The sequence below is a fragment of the Eschrichtius robustus genome, chromosome 3 (assembly GCF_028021215.1).
Source record: "Eschrichtius robustus isolate mEscRob2 chromosome 3, mEscRob2.pri, whole genome shotgun sequence".
NCBI lineage: Eukaryota > Metazoa > Chordata > Mammalia > Artiodactyla > Eschrichtiidae > Eschrichtius > Eschrichtius robustus.
The window spans coordinates 177840997-177851238 of NC_090826.1; the positions used below are offsets into that span (position 1 = coordinate 177840997).

The following is a 10242-nucleotide window of genomic DNA, read 5'->3' on the forward strand; positions in this document are numbered from 1 at the left end:
TTTCAGGCTGTGAGATATGAAAGATACTGCCAACATTTTCTTCACTTTCTAACGGGGCAAATTCTGCTTATGAGACTACCAGAACCAATCCCCATAGAAAACACTAATTACATATAACTCAATCGGAACTGTTTTCAGTATCTATCTAGATGGAAGTTTAAAGAAAAGTACTTATAGAACCTAACAAATACGGAAATTTTTATGAACGAATTTATTAATATATATATATATATAAGTGAATGAATACGTGAAGGAAGAAAAATGAAAAGGCTCTGTGTAATATTCTTTCTTCTTGAGATAAGAATTCTTTTAAAAATTTAAGGCAGTAAATGATATACTTAATCTTAAGTACTGAAGTATTTTATATACGCATTTCTCTCCACAAAACGTGTGCCTAAATTCTGGTTAGTAACTGATGAATTGGGGAATTGACTCAGGGATTTAGGCACAGTGATGATGAAATAGTCGGATCAATACATCTATCTTGGTATAGCCATAATCAGTGAGAGCACTTAGTTATTTTTATAAGCAATACATCAAAAACCCCATTATACTTATTATTTCCAAAATGTGGGTCTTTGAACATATACGCAACATCCATGTATTTTGCTTGATGGCATTAGCTGTAATAGTCATCTATCACGCAGAGAAATAGCACTGGTGTTGTGTGTAAAACAAAATATGGAGCAGTTGCTTGAACAGATCTCCTCCTTGTCAAATACGGCAGTCCATGTGTAGAAGAGCTAAATTCCGACAGAAAGCACAGGCCAAGAATATAAGCTTAAAATACAGAATTACATTAGATACAAGAGGGAATCTTTAGCTGGGAATGCCAACCCTACAACTCCACAACTTCTGTTAGTAAATATACACGGACACAATATTTGTACTCGTTTCCTTTGAGAATATTACTTATTTGAAATCTTGGAGCCTGCTATATATATATATAACACTATACTACGTAATTTGTAAATTGCTATTCGAACTGGTCTTCTAGATTTCAATATTCTCTTTCTCATTCCCAAATCTCAGCAAATGTATACAGATTGGCAAATTCATTGTATCTGAGTTTGAAACTGCAGTAAATCCTTACTCTTGTATAACTTACTAATATGTAATGTTAGGTGATTAAGCAAGTGTGCTTTGGGATTCTCCTTAAACAATAAGTACTTGAAAAGAAAATGATCAGAGTTAATTCCAAACTGCTACTGGAAGGAGCTCTTTCAATATATATATAAAATCATGTAGTATATATAGGATTATATATAGGAAGGGTGTATACATGGAAGGCACTCTTTTACATTATATATTACGTTATTATATAATTAGATATTACAATTCAATTATATATAACATATTACATTATATATGTATATTACATTATATATATATAATATAATCCCCACTTACGGTTCAGATTTAATTTCTTGTATTTGTCTTTTAGTTATTATTGATACCTTGATTAGTTGCATAGACCTATGACAATTATGCTTTTTTTTTTTTTTTTTTTGCAATTGGTAGCTTTATAAGACTTATAAGATCTAGTGTGCAGAACAGACCTTTTTCTCTAACTATTGGATCTTGGTCATGTTGTCAAGACTAAGAAGGATCTCAGATTTTGTTCTCCTTGCAAGCTAACAAGTTAGTCTAGCTATCTTCCATGGCTGTTTGCTATATAAACGTACCTGGAAATCTAGTTTGGAATAAAAGCTGTGGAGGCCTCTGCTCACGCGATGTACAAAAATACTAGGCCCATGAAGAATTACCTTCCAACACACAGCCTTAGTCTTCTGTATGCTAGAGTTTAATCCACTTATTTGTTTAGGACATTTGGACTAGTTATTTGTATCAATCAGCTAAGGCTGCAGTGATACGTAGCAACAATTATTTGAAACTCAGTGTCTTAAAATATCAATGTCTTAAAATAGCAAGAAGGATGTATTTCTTGGTCCTGTGTCTACTGCTGCACTTTGGCTGATCTAGGCTGCTTCAGGTTGTTGAGTCAGCTGAGCTTGCCCAGGTTTTTGTTAAATTCTGTGTATGGATCTGAGTCCCAGGCTGAAGTAGCAGCAATCGCCAGGAGGATGTTTGTCTCATAACTGATGGCCAGAACCCAAACAGTAGCCAAATCCCTTGAGTGCACTTTGATGCTTTGCTTACATAATGCTCTCTCTCATTCTGTTATCCAAAGCAAGTTTTTAAAAGTGTTTTCTAAACATCAGTGACCATAATTTGACTTTTCATTTGCTGAATATCCGTGGCAAAAATAGAAATACTCAGACAAAGTTTGATCACACTCGCTGACAGCCTGATTTAAGGGCCAGTCATGCTCAGAGTAATATATTAAAAGACAATGCAGTAATATTTCAGTCTCTCTCTGTTCATAAAGAGATAATATGTTCACAAAGCCAGTACATAAAACATGTTTATAATTGCTCCACAATATCTTGAAAAGCATCACATACATTTTGTTACTATACAGAACTGGAGAAAAATAATAACAAGAAGAGCAATGAAATTATGCATGATTTTCCAGTTTTAAAATATTTTTTATGTCTATTTTTTCACAGGATGCCCCAAGCAACAATGTAGATGGGAAAATTTACAATAGCCCTCATTTTCCAGTGAGGATACTAAGGTTTCAGAGGTTAGGTTGTTTACCACGACCAAACTGTGCAAACCTGGGGCTCAACTGCTTATCTTCAGAACCATGCTGAGCAATTAACATTAAAATTTAGCACCATGTCACCAATTAAAAGTTTTGTCTTATATTAAAACAATATATCTAACTTCAAGACACTTTGTTGATCCAGTTCCTTGGGCTTAGAATTAGTATTTCTTTTTAAAAATCTGTAATTCAGAATGCATCATCATCTTTTACTGACCTTAAGCTGATTTATTAGTGTTTTACATAAGTCAAATTACTTTCATATACATTTTATCTTAATTTAGTTTTCATTGCCACTGTTCACTATATTTATTTATTTATTTTAATGTGCCATTAAATCTCCTTGTAAATTAAATCTAACAGAGATATGTTCACGAAGAGAGATTGTATAACAATCTGAACTTCAGAAAAGTCCTTGCAATTGGATTTTAAACTCTGTGATAACGTCAGTTGCTTTTAGCTTAGCCTTGCCTTCAATCTTCCGGAACCCATAACATCCTGCCACGCACGAGCATCTTGAACTTCAGCCCTGTTTTTGGTCATAGCACATCACAAAACAGGAATTTATTCAGTGAAGCCTTGTGCAGCAAGGTATTAAATGTATGCAGGATTTGTGAAATACAGCATAAATGCATATACATTTATCTGTGTATGTATAATTCAAATTATATTACAGAATAGTTTTCTCTCAATGAAAGGTGGAAAACACTACACATTTCTTCAAGTGAACTTCAATTTTCTTCTAAATGTTCATTGTGATAAATTTATGCTTTAACCTGCCTCTTTTTTTTTTTTTTTTTTTTTGATGTGTATGGCAAGGGAGTCTACAGCTGTGGTCCAACCTTTAGTTTTCTATGCTTTACATTTAAAGTGCTTCATTAGGTTTGAAGATTTTCCACTAAGTTTTGTTAAACTCATTAAGCTGAGAGACTAAGTGCCACTTTACACGCAAAGAACAAGAGACTCAGAGAAACTTCACTGCGAGACCAAAAAGCCTACTATCGTTACTGTCTGTGTAATAGCTTCAGATTTTTTTGATAGTGAAACAGAAATTAAAATCACAAATGCAGAGTCTACTAAATAATTTGTCAAAAATTTTTTTGATCGATTTGGCCAAGTACGTTTATATTTGGACCATTTCCACAGGTGAACAAGTTGGAGCCTTTCTGCACATGCTTTTATATATATATTTTAAGGCATTTCATTGAGATATTTAAAAATAATTTTCAATCTTTTGTCTTTGTACATAATAGTTTTCCCAACCATCAAAAAAAAAATTTAGATACTGTAAGTACAGTCAGTTTTGTAATCTTTGAGATAGTAGAGGTGAAAAAAATTTTTCTTACATCTTAGCTTACGCAAATGGTCCTTTTTGACGTGTGACTTTGTTCAATGCATCTCTTTGAAGGATTGAATCGATCTTCATGAGCTAAAGTAATATATTATGTAATATAATTTTACAATGGAGAACACATGCTGGGATTATTTTTAAAAAGAGAAAAAAATTTGTTGGCCTCTTACTTTCTACAAATCAGCCTGTAAACTGCTAAATTAATGAGATAGCCTAACTCAAGTTTTATAGGAACACCTTGGTGGATAAGATAAAATCCTATAAGCAGAATGTTCAGTCCTCTGGAGAAAATCACAGAAGAGCATAATCTTGCAGAATCACTTAACTAGAAGTTTCTTAAAGATTTAGAAGACTTAGTTGAGTAAATTTGGCATTGGAAATATTGAACCTACAAGCAAGAACCTATGATAATAAGGTACAGATTTTATAAACTGGGGTATGACAACAAGAAGCCAGGAACTATCAAGACCGGTATTCACTTTTATCTATAACTCAGAAGATCAATTCTGAGTTAGAATTCAACCAGTATTTGGCAATTAATAAATTAATGAAACAAATATGGAGAAACCTCAGATGTGTTGATGTTTCTTGGTCTTTGTTCTATCTGACTTTACTCAATGCAGTAAAACATGTAAATTTATAAGAAATATATTTTCAGTCATTGAGACAGCAAGGGAAAATAGATAAACTCTTCTATGAAAACCATCCATCTTTTATGCTATTTGTGACTGAAGTCAAAAGATTACTTGCTGAAATACAAGAAACTCTTGTAAAAAAAAATCTAGCAACTTTTAAGAAAATATTAATCAAATATTCATTGAACATTTATTTTAACTTGAATTCTACAGTAAGTAATATGAAGGCACAAAATATTTATATGATAAGGTGGTTCCAATTCTTAGTAAATTTAAATTATATTTGGGGAAAAGAAACATGCAATAATACTTTTTCTTCTGTCATACCCCCATTTTCCTGTACTCATTATGATACTTCTCTAAATTCTTCAAATAATTACAATTTAATATATATTTATTTATATAAATATAAAAATATAAATTAAGGGGGGATATATATATATATATATATATATATATATATATATATACATATATCCACATATAGGTATATATATAGATATATATTTGATTCCACTTCTATTTATCCTAGCCCCTTTGAGTAGAGTCAATCTTTCTTGGAAGCAGCAAGGTGGAAATTAAAGCAGAAAGATCCCCAAATTTGTTAAACAACTAGGCTTATTACCAAAACCCTCCACATTAATGGAATGAGATCTACAGTCTGTCTCCCCAGTCTGGATTACTTCCTATCCCACCAGCTAGAACAGCTACAGTAACCCAGGAGGCTTTACCTTCTATTATTATATATCTTCACTTTGTGATCTTATTCTTTGAGCACTATTCAAATATCTCCTAAATTCCTCTACAGACATTTCCCCAGCAAGATCACCTCCACTTTTAGGTACTACTTGCTTCATTTGTATGTTCTTTTTTTTTTTTTTTTTAAATTTATTTATTTATTTATTTATTTATTTATTTATTTATTTTTGGCTGTGTTGGGTCTTCGTTTCTGTGCGAGGGCTTTCTCTAGTTGCGTCAAGTGGGGGCCACTCTTCATCGCGGTGCGTGGGCCTCTCACTATCGCGGCCTCTCTTGTTGCGAAGCACAGGCTCCATACGCGCAGGCTCAGTAGTTGTGGCGCACGGGCTTAGTTGCTCCGCGGCATGTAGGATCTTCCCAGACCAGGGCTCGAACCCGTGTCCCCTGCATTGGCAGGCAGATTCTCAACCACTGTGCCACCAGGGAAGCCCCCTGTATGTTCTTTTTTAAAATTATGTTTTGTTAATGTCGGAGAGGTACCCTGGACCTGGACGTCCAGGAGTGGTGCCTGCACAGTTTGGTCTCATTTGGACACTTTGTGCCATTTAGATGGATTCCAACTCATAGTTCACCTCATTCATCCACTGGAGCTATGTAAATACTGTGCATATTCTCCTTATCCTACCCATTTCTTCTAATATCTCCTCTGAGTTCAGTGATGTTATGCTTCCTTGTTTTGCTAGCTAAATCTAAAACATATTCCTGTGGATTATGATAAGTACTAACTCCATGCTTATTTCTAAAATTTGCATCTCCCTATAAAAAGTAACCTAACTTTGTCTTTTTCAAATCTTTTTATTTTAAACAGTGGTAGTTATCATTCCTCTGCGACTTCAATTTTGGGGAAGAAAAGTATACATGAGATACATGAGCTCAGAAAAAGACCAGATTAAATATTTTAATGATCTTATTGTGATAAAGTGACACGGTTGGTGTGCCTGGCTAATGTTGACCCAGAGGACCCATTTTCTTCTGAGCAAAAGAACCCTAGATGTTTTTGTTCAGTCCTGGATCGTCAGACTTTGGAGTGCCTCTGGGATTATGACCCAATTCTGAGTTCAAACTGTTTGGACATACCAGCAGAGTCTGGGAAATGCAATATACTGGCAAGAAAACTCCTTTGGAAGAAAATATGTATTGTAATAGGAAAACCTGAAATGAAGTTTGAATCTTACTTAACTTTTTGTCTGCAAAAAGAATTATTAAAAAACACTCAGGAGCTAGCAGATAAAAAAGTTAGAAGCAGAATGACATTGTTTCATTAGCTATAAATCCCATAAAATATTGTCACAATGTAATATATGTTTATCTTACCTTAAATGCTTAATAAATTTTAGAATGTATATATTTAGAATATAATATGTCTCTATTTTCTACTTAGATAACTATAGTTTGTCCCACTTTTACGTTCTCAAAACTTTTACATTAACTATTTCCAAAAAAGTAGGATACAACTTATTCTCCATTCCATATCCATATGTTTTTCAAAGAATCGAATGCATAAAAAAGAACAAATTAATTTCCTTTATGTCACTTGCATTTTTTTAAGGAATTCTACATAGAAAACTTTGAATTTGTAAATAAGTAAGTTAAAACAACCAAAAATATTTTCTAGTTATCTATCATATAAATAAATTCTTTGGATTGAATTAAAGCATAACAACAATTTCATAGCTGACGTTTGACTTATGCACTAGGTATATATAGCAATATGTTGTATCTATCTACAGATTATTAATAAAAAATTTGTGGACAAGATGACTAAGCAAATGTAAGAAGTCCCACCTCTCTCTCCAAATATGTATACAGAAATGCTAAATATAATCAATAAGTATACTTTTGAAAGTTTTAATTCAATAAAATTTTCTGGATATCAAAAATTAATAGCTATACACCACAGAGTGATTATCAGTTGTCATGATTTATCTGATGGGGACAAAGATCAGATACACTCTTGGATGACTGTAGTGAAAACACCATCATGGAAACTGCAGTTTAGATAACAGGACTGGAGCTGAGGTGAAATATTTGGGATGGACCAGAAGGCATCTATCACACCCAGGAAAGATAACTCAAAAATATCTGCCTATTGTCTTAGCATCATTTCTGAGGTTAGTCTGTGTGTAGAAATGGAGTTACCTGTGAGAAATTACAGCTCCAGCCTCAAAAAGTTGAGTTACAGGGGACAATTAATATAATCACAGAGGTGCGAAAGTACAAAAAGAAAAAATGGACAATCAAGGAAAAAGATAATAGAGCAAAATAAAAGACATAAACAATGCTTATATTTAAAATATGACATCAGGATGAAAAAATAGATCACAAAATAAGAAAGTGAAAATACAGAAATGGTATTGGCAGATATTAAATGATCAATATAGAATTGAAAAAATATTAAAATAAAAAAATACAATATATTTTTAAAACCTTAAGATAGGTAGGTAATTCAGAGGGTAAAAAATTGTATAAACCTTCAAATATTTAACTTTATTTAAAACATTAAATTTGTAGTCACTCATATATTCATCTATTTATTCATCATTCTTTTATTCCTCCACATATACAATACAAACATTTACATAGTTATTAACAGTTCTGGCTAGCATTAACAAATTATACTTTTCTTCTGACAAATATAAAAACAGAAATATAAAAACTTAAAAATATAAAAAGTAAGCTATGGTATTAAATGCAGTATATATTACACACATCTTTTAATATTTTTTCCAAAATCTATTTTTCCTTATAATGAAATATATTATTGATCTGAATAATGTATTTTTATATAATGTGAGGAAAAAGTCAAATTTTGTTTTAATCCAGGTGCATAGCTAATTATGACACCCACAATTTTTTTTAAAGAAACAGTTTTCTCATTGAATTTTAAAAAAAATTTGTGTTACATATCAAACTCGGAAATATACTCAGGAACTTAGAATGGCTCTCTAAGAACAATAAAAAATTCAGAAGATAAAGTAAAATATAGACATATTTGAATTTATACGTATTTTTAAACATTATGCAGAAATTCAAAAAATAAACAAATGCAAGTCAAAATGATTGGGAAGCTTTTTAAAACATGTATTAAAGATAAAGAATTCTTCTACAACGTATAGAAATTATTTCTACCAGAGCGCGAGTTGGATCAACGCTGTTGGCAGGTCGTGGGGGGGATTCACAGTGACCTCGCTGCTAACTCTTTTGGGGGTTTCCAGTTAGTGCTGCTGACTGGAGTGAGAGCCGCCCACTGGTTCCTGGAGGGCACCCACCAAAGGACACAGGACAGGAAGCCCAGGATGGGAAGTGCAACTCGGGGTGAAGGCCAGGGAGAAGCAGGTGCTCTGCAGTGGCCAGGAAAGGTCCAGACGCTGAGACGGAGTCGATCCTGTTACGTGCGGGCGTTCCGCTCTGTCTCTGCCAGGCACTCTCTGACTAGGGCCCGGGCATGGTTGATGCCTCTCTTCAGGCGCTCCATGGCGCTCTTGCTGCCAGCATAGGTGGGCCGGATCTCTTTGCCCATCTCCTCTATGACCGACAGCAGGTCGGTGTAAGTGCTCTGGGAGCCCTGGGCGCCAGGTGGTTTCATTGCCTGCACATAGCCCATGGAGGGCGGTCCAAAGTCGTTAAACAGTGGTCTGAAAGGGGCAGCGGCTCCTGGCACCGAGCCCGACGGCGATGGGACACTTCCGGCTGTAGGGACCGGGGTGCCGGGCCCAGGGGTGCTGGAGCCGGAGGTGCTGCTGGGGGCGGGGGCGATGAGTCTGTAGGACATCCCCAACTCCTGGGTGCGGCAGACGCCGGCCGGCCGCTCCTCCCGGGTTGGCTGCCTGGCCAATCAGCCGCGCTCTGAATTTTTAAGGAAAGATAATACGTAAAGAAAAGTGGACCAAGGAGATTTGACTAGAAAACTCACAAACTAAGCATTGCAGCACACACATTTAAAGGTGCTTTCAACATCTATACTTGTAAGGATATTTCAATATAATTTAAAATTAAAAGTTCACATATACAAAAGCCAAGAAATTTTAGTTCTGGAGCTCTATATGAGAAAGCAAAATATACCATTACCATAATTCAAGGATGATATATACAAGATTTAGAAAAAGATCAATTAAACCTATTGAAAATAATGAGACAAATCTTTGTGTAGTAAATGGTAAGAATTTTCATGTTACATTGTTTATTGAGAAAAACTAAGCTCTGCATGGAATGATTCAACATTTGTAAAATAGAAAAGGGAACAATCCCTCATTTGTAAGTGTGTGTGCACACACGTGTGCATATGTTTATGAGCTTGAGGGTACTGCTACTTTGAGGTGATAGAAGATGGAGAAGAAGAAGATTAGCAAAGGAGAAGAAGAAGAAAGTTATCAGAATTGGAAAGGAAGAAGTAAAATTGTCTCTATTTACAGATGGCATGATTTTATATAGAGAAGCTGGATTAATTTTTAACTGAAAACAATATCAAGCTATTTTTTAAGTAATGCATACACATTGAATATGTGTATGGCAAGAATTACAAGTCGAGATAGATAAAAATGTTTGAGGTCTATACAAAGCTAGTTTTGGACTTTCATCATCTTATTATAGTGTCTACAATAAGCTATTACTTAAAAAAAGTTATATTACTTTTTATCTTATGCATATTGCACATATTCAAACATCTTGTTAACTGAAGAGGTCCATTAAATAGAGCTATAAAAGTTATCTCACAGGGTTTATTAGCCTTTCAAGTGCAGCCTAATCCCAACTATTAGTCACTTTGGAAAAATAATTCCATTGTTTTCTCATACTAATGAAGATGTTCATTCAAGTTGTCAGCTAGGATA

The 10242-nt window shown here is 34.1% G+C and overlaps 1 pseudogene; it reads right to left on the reverse strand.

The window, feature by feature from the left end:
- Positions 1 to 8590: 8590 nt before the first annotated feature.
- On the reverse strand, positions 8591 to 9222 carry LOC137761637 (cyclin-dependent kinase 2-associated protein 2 pseudogene; annotated as a pseudogene).
- Positions 9223 to 10242: the final 1020 nt, after the last annotated feature.